Source organism: Coptis chinensis, chromosome 2, assembly GCF_015680905.1.
Source record: "Coptis chinensis isolate HL-2020 chromosome 2, ASM1568090v1, whole genome shotgun sequence".
Taxonomy (NCBI): domain Eukaryota; kingdom Viridiplantae; phylum Streptophyta; class Magnoliopsida; order Ranunculales; family Ranunculaceae; genus Coptis; species Coptis chinensis.
In genome coordinates this window covers 103197295-103211199 of record NC_141457.1, presented here as the reverse complement: position 1 = coordinate 103211199, position 13905 = coordinate 103197295, and positions in this window count along the sequence as shown.

Sequence of the window (13905 nt, the reverse complement as noted above, 5' to 3'; positions counted from 1 at the left end):
AACCACAAGATGGGAGGAAAAAGAAGGAAGCTACCTTCACCAATTAAAAACACACTAACTCATTATTATTTTGAAGTCCGAGCACCAAATTTTAGAAGTAAAAAGTCCGAGCACCCACTCAAGAATAACTCCCCAATGAAATGAAAAATCGTCCCCATAGAACTTCGACACAAAAGCGGAACTAGCATCCATCTAACGTAAAACTACCCATATTTTTGTTGTGTCCAGTGTCATTTACTTAGTTAATGTACTTTAGTACCCTTTTAAATTCAATTTGTTAAGATTGATGCTTACGGTTTGTACTTGATTTGTAGATTGGATTATTCTTCAAGTACACCTATATATTTTCTTTTTTCCTCGGATTGAGATATTGATAGAACTCACGTAAGAGATGTGTGATCCCAACGTTGCTTTCGAAAATAGAGCCTAAGTCTCTTTCGGACAACCTCAAGATGATGATGATTCATTCAATCACAACAGATTTGGTAAGAAAATGGTCTTAAGCTCTTTTTGTGCGTATTTATGTTTTCTCTCTATTAACACGTGCATTTAGTTAGGTCTTATGTTTGGAATTTGTAATGTGCGATTAGAAAATATTTGTTATACTCACGAGCTCTCAATGGTCAAGTAAATATTTACTTATTGTTGATATGTTGAAGTGTTTGATGGACTTTATTAGAAATGACTCATGAGGTAACCCGGCATTTTATTTAACTACTCTATCTCTTGAAGTGTGCAAAGTTTGAACCGCTTTTATGGATGCGAAACATGAAGCATAACATTTTCTTACAATTTTTCAGGTTGGGGTGGAAGGCGATGTAAATGAATGAGTTGATATTGTAGATTATTGTCTAAGAAGGTGTCGATTTGCAAGCATAGATTATTGTAAAGATGTTGGTAGCGATCTTCACAAAATAGCAAGTGATTTTAGTAAGGTAAATGATCCTGATATCTGAATGTTTTATCTTCTTTATGTATATGCATGTGCAACAGAGTCCAGAATTGCAACCATATTTGACGTTTATAGACTGGAGGGTGGTGTACCGTTGTGATTACCTCCCCCCTTTCAAAATGCAAACAGTATTTCCAACCGTTGGGTGAAAATCATATGCAGTTAGGATTTTGGGTGAATAGTAAAAGGTTGATTTTTTTTTAGTGCTCGATCCCATCTTAGGAAACGATTAGATTCTTCATTTTTGTTTCTATAGGTGGATAATTATGCAGCTCGATGAATCTAATCATCAAAACTATCGGCAGGTTTTGGTACTGCTGATTAAATTCTGAGGCTTTATGCGGTTGGCATGTGTTTTATGGAGACAAATTTTCATCCGAAATAACAAATCTGAAAGTTCGCTTACTAATTCAACTGCTCCAACTTTCAACCGGTAGTCTTGGATCTGCTATACTTAGGCGACGTGCTTCATCGTTTGGAAACTTATTTCCACAAGTGTTCTAGAAGTTGCAAAAGTGAGCGGTGAGGTCTTCTTTCCCATCATACTTGAATGCTTTAGCATTTGCCCTCATCCATTGGCGAAATAGTCAATAAAGCAAGCCAACTTATTCTTCTTTGAAGAGAAATTCAATCCGCTTTTCGACTAAGCTAATGTTTATTCTGGATGCATTCCAACAATTTTGTGACGTGTTCTTTATTTGTTACAGGTAGTCTCATTCAATCAGTTTCCACTAAGTACTGTAGTTTGTACTTTTATTTTAACAGTGGCGACCTTTGTTAATGAATCCATGCTCATAGGCTAAATGTGTGAATGCAAAATATTTTTATTCTTGGTGAATAATTGCAGCTGTGCATCTGAAAAGGAGAGAGAGAAGTTTAGAGAGAGTAGAAACACATTGGTGCTGCCCATAAAAAAAAAACACATTGCTGCTTTCACAATATCCCTCAGGACAGATAAAAAACTTGAGGTTGTTCTTATTTTGTTAATTGAAATGCTTTGTAAGTAGAAATTCAGTTGTTATCGGTTGGTCATATGTGTAATTCTATTTCATTTATTTCATAAAAGTGTACGTCAGGCTAAACTCATTAGACAATACCCCGAAAGTACTTCGGATCGATAGAAAGATGTTCCTTCACTTGAAAGTACCTCTCCCAGATCCGAGGATTGTTCACTTCTTTCGATGTTAAATCGTTGGCGTGGGGCCATTATGGGGATGCAAACGATCGGCACAAGGATGCTTCTTTTAGAGAATTTCTATTTGTTTATGGAGACCGTGGCATCCCAGTCCATGTCTTTTGTCATATGGATGGAACTCATAAACGAAATTAGAATGTTAAGTCTTTGCCCGAGGGCGAGGTTGGACAAAGGGAGATGGGTGGGGAGTTGGGGTCCCAAACACTTCACAAGACACATGCAAATAGAAGGACCAACTTTTATAGAAATGATTCTCATAATTTCTTGAAAGGGAAAAACAACTCCTAAAAGTGAGGGAAGGTCTCATGACCTTATTAAGATTAATTGATGAGACAGATAAAAAAAAAATAGAAGAGAAGGTATCATCAATTTTGCTCCAGTAAAGTGGCAGAGTGATATAAATCTTTTAACCATTTTGTTAGGTAATATACAACACACGGAAGCGTAATGTGCTTAGGTCCAGTAGGTTGACTAGCAAGTTCACTATTTTTAATTAGTTGTTTTATTTAGTGCTTCACGGGTAAGGTGTTAGCTAGAATCGTCGAATATAGGGGCTACTGGTAACATGTCTTTTCTCCAAGAGTAGTGAATGTACGGTCTGATCAATAACTATTTAATTTCCTTTCTAAATATTCATTGTCTATTTCCTTTTTAACTTTGGTTATGTTGCAGATTGGCATTTTAAAGTGGATCTTTAGCTCAATGGAAGAGCACTTGAATGTGAAATACATCCCAAGAGATGGTGGTTCAAATCCACCAAGGTCCTGTACTATTGTCTATAATTTGAGTAGTATATTAAGTAAGATTTGTCAGTGGTTTTTAACGGATATTATGTTGCAGTGTGTATAGTATTTTGATTGCAATCTCTTAAAAAAAAAAAAAAACATAAACCATTCAAACAAAGTATGTAGTGAATTATTAGCTATCAATATACATATATTATTTATTCAAATGGACTTTAAGCTTTTGAGTCATTAGCTATCCATGTAGCAAGTCCGGCCATAGGCCGGGCCAAATGGCTAGTATGTCAAATATAAACCAGATTAAATTTCCAATTTATCAAATAATTGCTTATCGCTCATTGATCGATTAGTTCCGTATTAAAAACCGAATTTAAATTGCTTACTAGGTTTCCATATTTGTTTCTATGTGCATTACACATTTCCACCACTTCAATATACTCACTCTTATATTCTGATGGCCGGGGAACATATAAATGTAAAATAAATACAATAATTCCTTGTTTAGAGTCTAGACAGAACCTTAAAAAAAAATTCTTTGTCTAGATTCCAAACAGCTGATAAGTTAGGACTTTAGGCACTAATTAAACTCTTACTTGTCTTTCACTACCTTTAATTTTGATAAGTTGTAGACTCAGATTGTCGTAGCCGTTGAAAGTCTATACCAGCTCCAAAATTGGAAATTAAATGTGTGCTTATAAATTTTTTATTTTTAAGGCTAGGCTAGGAGTTTAAAATCTCCAACCATTTATTAAATAAATGAAAATGGGCTTAACAGGTAGAAGAAGAGTCAAAAAAAAAAAAAAAAAAAAAAAACAAACAAACAAACATAATAACCTAAAGATTAAGACTAGTAGTAGGACAATTGTCTCTTGGCCATCTTTGCATCAAACTGAGCCTTCTTTGATGGCTTAGTTTGTGACTTCAACAAAACAGTGTTACACACATTTTTAGCTATTAATTCTAACCACTCAGTCTGACGATCGTCATCTACCATATGAAATAGACCAGTATGTGTTCCAGCTTCATCATCACCATCATCACCATCATCATCAACGTCATCATTTTCATCAACAAGATCAGCCCAATTGACTGTTCTCAAAATTGAGTTGGCCTCATTTAATTAATGAAATATGTTTTCGATTCTCGAGGAAGTTTTAGGTTTAGCTCTCTTCGTTGAAGTAGGATATCAATCCAATACTCAATTATTCGTAGTCCACTCCGTCCACAACAACATTTTCAGCAGAGGGACTGTTGATGCTTGTTGAACTTCTAATGTTTGGAGATTCTAACAGAGTAACATCCTCAAACACTACATTTACAGAGTTCGCATCCTTCTCTGTATCCCCATCCTTACCTTCATTCACTTTAGGAGAGTACCCAGCTCAAGTATAAACATTTAGTGTGTGTTTGTTATGATGGAAACACTATGGAAAGGAAAGGAAAATAAGAGTGGTCCACCTTTTCCATAGTTTATAAGGTGTTTGTTTACCCATGGAAAAGAAATGAGCTTTTCCATATGGAAACAAAATTATTGAAATGGAAAAGGTTTTGTGTCCTTAGCTAACCCCTGAAATTTTTGTGGAAAGGAAAGGAAAGGAAATAAATAGATAGGACTTACTACTAATACACCTATGACCCAACAATACAATTATTCCTTTTCATAGCTTTTGCAAACAAACATGATTATTCCTTTCCCCAGTTTTTACTTTCCTTTCCCCAGTTTACCAAACACATACCACTTAAAATTATTTCCTTTCCATTCCATTCCATAGTGGACCACCCATTTTATTTCCTTTCCTTTCCATGAGTTAAAATTTAACAAACACACCCTTATTGTTTAAATTGGAGACACAACAATATCGGTAGCTATATTTAAAGCTCCACCTACTACCTCTGGATTGACATTGACATTCATAATATATTTTTCTCTATTAATGGATCATGTGACGTAAGCCTCAGGAACATTATGCTCATTTACTGCATGGGACTCATGGGTTAGATCTCTCTCAAGTCGCAACAATGGATGTAGAGCTAGCATTCTGATCCCCATCTTGCACCAATACTGTGTTGACAACTTTAATAGGTTTTTCCTTGTTTTTATTCCTATTTATCTTATTTATTTATTTATTCTGTGCCTCGGCAACTTTAGTCTTGCATTATTTTTTAGTTTGCTTCTCTGCGTGGTTCTCATATGATGTTATTTCATCCTTTCGAATATCCTTTTGCAAAGCCTTACACTCTGTAACGAAGTGACCTACTAACTTATAGTGTCTACAAAATTTGGGCATCTTGACTAATTCCACCTCTTGGAAGAAAGTTTTGCCCTCCTCCTTTTTAACTAGAATTTGATTCGGTACTGGTTTGGAAAGGTCTATGTCAACCAAAACCGAAGCAAAATATCCAAAGTCCCTTTGAAGAGTATGTTTGTCAACCCCAATAGGACTTCCAATGGCTTTGCCCAGTGACATCACAATCTCATAGTCCTAATATTGTTGTCCTAATCTAGGGAATTTAACCCAAACTAAGGCATTAGATTTTAACTAAACATCCGGATCGAACTCTGGAGTCCACTTTGTTAGCCTAAGCGTTTGATCCTTGAATCTCCATAAACCACCACACCATATCTTCCTCCAGTCTTCCTCACAAGTTAATCGAATCATGAATTGAATAAGCCTTTTCCCAAGGGAATTAGTTTCCAATCTCTTTTGGAATGCCAAGTTTCCAAGGCTATTCTGCGAACCTCATCAACATTAAGTCTTTTGAGATCCAACCTACCAACAAGGCAGTATTTACAATATAGCCTACCGTGCTTAACTGCTTTTTTTGGTAGCTTGATCATTGGTATATTTCCTTTCATTTGAGGAAGTGGAAGAGAGTCCAGATCCAATTGTTAAGGTTGATCCCCCTGTACCTTGTCAGCAAAGGAGACTCTTTTCACACCTCAGCAAAGGGCGGTCGTTGAACAATATTCTTATCTCTTGCTTGAACTATGGGTAGCTCAAACACTAAAAGATCCATCTTCTATTGACATATCTTGAATTGAAAGGCATTTGTGTAGTGATGCTCTTAGAAGTGAGGAAGAGACTAAAAAAGTTCGGTCAACGCAATCAAGGTGCGGTCAAAGGAACTAGTCTTCACTCACTAGTCGCCATGAGAATAAGCACTCAATTGCTTATAATACTAACTCCAACGGTGCATCTAATTTTCATAATGCGACAGCTAACTTCCAACCGTGCGACAAAATTCCATTATGTTAACCTCAAACAAGTTAAATTGTCTGTAGAGGTATAGGTTTTTGCCTATTACCTGGTGATGGGATTGGTTGGAAATGGCTGCACTCTTACTTTGGATAAGAGTTACCTACGTATCAAGTCTCTCGGATAAACTTGAATCAAGCCTTACGTAGTTTATCTCTCTCTACTTATAGGTTTTTTACCTGACTTTCCTTATTTGCTTCAGGCTATTGTTAAGTATAGATCCATATTTTGTGCTCCCTTGATGATTCGTCATTACTTCTGCTGTTACAAAATAAATGCCTTCTTTATTGGTGCGTTGACTGAGCTTCAAGATCGTGGTAGATAATTTGTTTTCATATATGGCTGTATTTGATATTTGGGACGACTTGATTTTGGGTCGTGATTACGTCTTGGTGGCGTAGTACGATTTTGTGATACACGAGCTATTCAGATACGACCTGATGGATTGGACACATGTGATGTAGTGAATGCTTGAGAGCGGAGGGTACTTACATTGTCATAATTCTTTTCATATTTTTAGCAATATAGCAAACTGGTCACTCCATATTATATAGAGGGCAACTCGTGTGAGACCTTGTTGGGGAAAACGATACCTATAAATCCCTACTAAGATAGTTTGAATATAAACACTCTAAACTCCAATCGAAAAATCTAAGTTTTCACTACAACCAACAACCACAAAACTAAACTATGGAATTAATTATATAGACAGGCAATAACAATGTAAATTAACTTACCACAATGAGACACAAGATGTAGCGTGGTTCGGCTAATGATGTCTACTTCCACAAGAGCAAATGATTTTATAAATGTGGGAAGAAAAGTGTGGGAATGAAGATTACAATCACTCATTTCAAGTCTCTCCAAACTTACTAGATCTCTCTTCACTGATTACTCTTTTTACAATTTTTATCTTTTTGTAAGGGTTTCTTCTCAATTTTGGTTGCTTTCAAAATTGGTTTTCTCTCAAAGATTTCTGTTACTCAAAAATCTAATTTTGGTTTTATAGTGTTATGAAATTTCAGCGAGCTGTGAAATTCCGGTTCCAATTGACATGCCAGTGTCAAATTATCAAGTCCCGAACAACATGGTGAAGTCGGGATACTATTTCTCCAAACGATGTGTGCAGGAAGTCAAACTTTCAGTAATATTTGCTCCTAATAACGTCTGCAGACTGCTCGAGTTCCTTACGAATGATACCATGAGATCGTCAAAGCTGCATGTGAACGATGCCACAAGTCGTACCAAGACATGGTGAGGGACCCCAACAAGACGCTCAACCTCTATATCACCTGAAGTGTGACCTAAAAAAAAAAGGTCAACTCCGTGTTGGAATGTGGCTTCTACATGTTTCACACTCCGCATGACTTGGAGTATGAGCTTTATTTCATAGACGAAATTGTTGTAATATTATCTGTATTTGGATAGATTTGGGGATAGCATCCAAGTACTGCCACGGTTGGAGCCAGTCTAAGCTATGCCTTTACCAGTTCGGTAGCTACTCCTACTATGCGGCTCTACACTTCTCCCGGTGTGGTTGTGTGATTTGGCCAATTGGGACCACGTAATTATAAGGTGCATTTCTAATGCAACTCTGAACCTAAAACATACAAACTTACAAAGTTCATAATTGAATATATGTTATTATAATTTTAGCAAATAATAGATATATATATATATATATATATATATATATTTATTGAGAGTATATATTCTATTTAGCCGTTGGGTTTAAGGATTTTTAACCTTAACATACAAAGTTACATGTGGACATATGGTCGTCTAATCCTTTGACAGAAACAATTTCAATCGGTAATATTGCACGAGCTTATTAAGCTATTAGAGTAAGTTTCGTACCATACGTTACGGACGGAGACAAGTGGTTGCACTCTCCAAAAGTTATGTGAGTTATATATATACTTATATGAACGAGCGCTTGTTTTAAAGAAGGTAACTTATTTAAAAAACGGGTCTTCATTTTTTTTTTGTGAGCGGGTCTTCAGTTAATCACTTTTGCCACGAGAACAAGAAACAAATAAAGCACAAAGGGCACCCATGTGCTGCCCACCTACTCAAATCCCTGACCACAACCATGAACCCTCTGTTGCATGCATATGGGGAAGATCGAGATTAATATAGAACCATATAGTGCGTTGAACACTTGAACCATGTGACACAACCACCACCTTCATCACACAATTCACACCAGACCTTCCTTTTCACTTCATATATCCGTCGTAATTGATGATACGTCTCTCTGCAAATTTCTCACGCTCTTCGTTGCGCTCTTTTTATTTCATTCTATCAAGGTTCACTTTCAGTTTTAGTGCTGCAGCTAGAAACAGATTTGAATGAGATGAAATGTGTTTGAGTCAGTGAGTGTGTAACCCATGACTTATCAGTTGTGATTTTTGGTCAGTTGTGTGCATTTGTTCCCTTCATTGAATGACTTGTTAGGCATAGGGATGGATGTCCGTCTTGTCCGAAACCCGCCCAAAACCCGAACAAAATATCCGTATCAAATTTTCTGTCCGAACCCGATAAAATCTGAACCCGAAGCCAAACCGAAATACATAGGGTAGGGTTTGGTCATACTCTCTAAACCCACCCCGACTCAAATCCGACCCAATATATTTAGTCCTAAACCTGTTAAAAGAGCTAAAAAACCCGAAACGAATCCGGACCAAAATCGAACCCCAAATCCGATTTCAATTGCATACTACTAATCTCATATAAAAGAATGAGTTAGATAATTATTTGGATTATAATTTCATTCATGTTTACAATGATGAGTTATTTAATATATTGGATTATGAAAAAAAATTATGTCGAGATTTCCAATTTTTTCAGTAATTGCACGTGATCATGTGTCTATAGTTTATTCCGAGTCTATCTATTTTTAAATCATATCAAATAATTATGTCCGAATATAGGTAATAATTACTTTCAAATTCATTACAAGTTTTATTTTGTTTGAAGGATTGGTGGATAGCCGAAGAATGAATAAAATGTAGATATATATTTCAAATAAAATTTCTTATTGTTTTTTTTTTTTTTTTTTTTTTTATTGGACTTTATTCTACCCGAAATCCGAACCCCAGACTGATGAGTACCCGAAATATAGAGTTAAGATAAAATTTGATCACACTTCTCAACAAAATACCCGACTTCGAACCCAACCTGTTGAAAACCAGTCTGAGTTTGGATAACTAACCCTATACCCGTTCAAAATCCGAAAAGTCAGGTTCAAGCCAGGTCGAGTACCCGTTTGGACATCCCTAATTAGACATGGGCTTTGTATTAAATGTTAGCTAGATTTTGTGTTTCTTTGATGTCTAGGCAAGTCGACATGCAATTGCTCTGTGCACATTTTTAACCTATTGAGGCTATTAATGTAAGTGCGCAATTAGCTTGTGTGTGATACTGTGATTGCGTGAAAACTTCAAGGGTTTCCAGGCACAGGACTTAAATATTGGTCGCATTTTAAGTTTTTGAATTTTAACAGAAAAGTTCCGTACTTCAGTACACTTGCGAAGTTGCAAATTGAGTGTAATACTGTTATCTAGAACCGTCGGAAATGAAAGTTAGTATACTTGCAGAGTAGCAGATCGCAAAATTTGTCCTACTGTAAAAGGAAATCTAACGTACTACTATTGGTATTTATTTGATACTTCTTGAGTTCTTGATAAACTATCCAAGTAAAATCATTTAAATTCCGATGTTCAAATTAGACCCGACCCCGACTACGTACTAATAACTTGTGTGTAGGGCTGGCTGCTCTCAAATCATGAAGGCAGATGAACTTATCGGGACAGCTAACTCAACAATCATTCGGAATTTTCTTGTTATGGGTTCCTAACATGCATCCATATCAGTAGATAATTGCCACATGATTTATTTGGGCATTGGCGGCTTAGCCTAATAAATATTCTATAAGGTGGCCGGTAGCGTAGCTATCCAACCCGATCTCGGCCCTAGCTAATTTTCTTGTCATGTCAAACCAATTCGTTTAGCACTTGGCTTCCTCCATCTTTTACCTGCAGGTGCCCTTGTGAATATGTACGTAAGCTCAAGGTGTTGATATATCATATATCCCGTTGGCAGTCACTGTCCCAGTTAGCTAGCCAGGGAGCCTCACACATGGGCTCTCTGAACACCACTTGGCCATTCATGACTCACGAGTATTCTTTTAAGTTTAAAAGTTGCAATAATTAAGGTTGACTAGGTGATCGAAATCTTAATATATAGATATTAATTAGAAAATAGGAGAGTGTATGCTACTATGCTTGTTCAAATTAATATTTTTCGATAATAAACACGAGTACACGACAATATACATCAGATTTAGATTCCAATATTTTCTTCAATATATGGATTCGTATTATGGCTTTGCTGATTGAACGAATGTAGACATTCATTGACGGCGCGCATTTTCATTAGTTTATGCCCCAATTAGTTTGTCCGGAGCATTTTTTTCAAATATATGGAGCCTACATTTATTATAAATAGGTGATTTAGGTTTAGGTCCTCCCAAAGTATTATAATAAGAGTATTTGCGTTCTATTCAAAGTATTTCGTTTTTAGTTTTAGTTCTCCTTCTGTTACTTGACCACGTTGACCGTTATTGATTAAATTTGACAGTCTGTTGTGTGTGTGTGGTGTGGTGCACTTTCAAAATGTTTTAACTACCCTTCACACGTTTTGTATATGCCTACAACATAAAACTCAAAATCTAAATTTTAATTTATCCGACCCGTGTCATAATCGTGGCTCCTAATCCAACGGCTATTAAAAACAAATTGTCAAAAACAAATCAGATATGAAAAAAAAATATAATACAAAATATTAGCATATAGTCTTTCCATATACACATTTGTTTTGTTTCAGGTCCTTCTACGCTCATTAATGAACATACTATGAAATCTTAAGAAACTTGATCTTTTTTTGCTCTCTAATCAACTGAGATTCACATAAGAAAACAAATTCATTAACAATCATGCAAAATCAATACGGGGAATTATCAATTTGATAACCTCTAAAGCATCAAATTCTCAACGCCTATTTAAATTCTAATTCTTGAAATCTCTTTGAACCCTTGATAATATGCTAATTCAGCCCGAAGCATGCATGTGTGTTTTAACACCTACGATATAACTTTGGAACCCCAGCCATAATGGGTGTTGCTCGCAATGACCGCATTCCCAAATCCCGACTTACCGTATGCTGTAGGGGAATAGAATTCTTCAATAGCATTTCGCTTTCCCAATTGGATTCGTTAACAAGTTCTGAAAAGAAAATGGAACAGATTAAAAACAATGGGTCTCATATTAGAAATTGTCTTAATTAATTTGGGCAACGAGATCAAGTAGGTGTATCAAAATCAAAGTGAAATCTCACAACCAAATAGATCTTTTTTTTTTCTCAAATAAACAATGTCCAATGCATAATGGTGTTGTGCGTGCTGTTTATGGGTTTTTCAATTGGGGAAGATGATGAGTCTACTCACTGAGTCAACTCAATTATAAAGTTGTTCCAATTTTATGTTTTTTTTTCGGAATCCAATACAGTCGTTGGATTAGGAAGCCAAGATTACAACACATGTCACGTAAATTGAATTTAAGATTTTTTATTTTTTAAGTGATTATGTGTAAAAGGTGTGAGGGGTAATTTTGTCAATCCATAAGTTCACGACATTAGTCAGACCTCCACACACTGTCAATGACGGTCAACGTGGTCAAGTAACGGAAAGGGGACCTAAAGCTAAAAAACAAAATATTTTAGATCCAACACAAATACTCCTATTATTAGGAGGACTTAAAACTAAATCACCATAAATAAATCTTAACGTTTTTTTTAGACAAAACAAAAAAGTGAAAGAGTGGTGGGTTTGACTTTAAGCAAAAATAAAACTAAAAAAACATTTTTGTCATTTTGTGTGAACCGTATTTTCCACGGCGCATTTGGCTCATTCTCGCCTACACCGCTTTATAACGTTGAATAGATGTATGTAGCTGTAATTAAGCAACTTAATTAACAACCTCCAAAATCTAAAATGTAAAAACAAATAATTGATAATTGGTCTTTAATTCGTAGCTTTTCACGTTCATTATTGTTACAATTCAGAATCTTTATCACAAAAGTGTCCACACCATTACACAAATATTATAATTTACTAGTACTCTGTACACGATTGATGACCATGATAATTTAAACTTGTATACTACGCACATTTCCTAGAAAAAAGTGGAACCTGCGTGAGAGAAAAAAACAATTTTTTATAAGTATAATCCATATAAAAAATAATAAATAAATAATCATTATTGTTTCATTTTGTTCAGTTTCAATACTTTCGGTTTCTTCGTACAACAGTTTGTTGATCGATCTCTTTAAGAAGTTGCAGAAAATTATGAATAGTAATGTAATGACATTTGGTTTTAACGAGTTTGCATTTAGAAAGATAGGATTTGTCATTCATAAAGGACTTGCAGCACAACTTGTTGTACGTTTGCCTTAATTAATTGTAAAACTCGTTATCATTATCAATAAAAATTTCCACTTAAAAAATAATAATAATAAAATGGGGTTGAACAGAGAGAAAGAAACGACTTCCCGGCTAACTCCATCGCACCTCATTATATAGTAGACAATATGACCATGATATATACAAATACATGTATGAATTTGTGTATTTAAACTAAATAATATAATTTTATTTAGATGGGTTCATTACGTAATATGCAAAAAAAAGAAGAAAAATATTTAATTTTCAATTTTCAATTTTAACATGTATTTGGTAGGTGTAATATCAAGAATTGGGTGGGGGCAAATTGGAAAACAAAAATTGTCTATGCTATAATAATTTATGCACTTGAGTAAGTATATTTTGGGAACCAAAATTTATAATTACGGTTTGTCCCTTCAATTTAATTCATTTTATCGAGTATATTGTGTATTGAGTAGTTTAATATAATGAAAAAAATGAGGACAAAAGTGGAAAACAAAATATAAAACTTTTTTTTTAATTGTTTTTTGGTTTGTCTTGGCCTAATGTTGATGACAAATTCTGAGGCCCATGTGTATAAAGAAAATCATATTATACTTAAATTACAATACATACTCTTATATAAAAATTTATTTATTCATTTTTATAGTGTTTTTATATTGTAATATCAATAGTTGGATGGGGATAAAATGAGAAAATGAAATATCCGTGGATCAGTCGAAAAGTTTTGTTGGTGTCTTGGTGGGATGTTTTTACTCTCCACTTAGGCTAAGTCCAATGGTTTGGTGTAGCAAAACACCAAACCACAATAGCACAGTGGATACCGTTAGTGGGATAGCGAAATCAAACCCAATGGTTTATTTTTTCACCCGCTAGTGTCACTGGCGTGCAGCCCAAAATATTTAATATAATATCGACTTTTGTTACCCGCCATCAGCAGTGGCGGCCATGAGATAGTTTGACCCGAAAGAAAGCTTTGAACGGGGATACAGTTGTGGTTGGCAGTTGGCTCGGTGATCATAAAAGTTAGATAAAGCATGATTTCTAGGTTCACTTCATGGCCTCTTGACACATGTGCGTATAAGTCCAATTTGATACCCTTGTATGTAAAATTGATGCCTTCATAGTTCGTACATACAAAATAAGATTGAACTACGTGATGACTATAATATCGACTTTTGTTACCCGCCATCAGCAGTGGCGGCCAAGAGATTAAAAAAAAAAACAAATTTTTTTGTACGCCACTCCCACAGGCG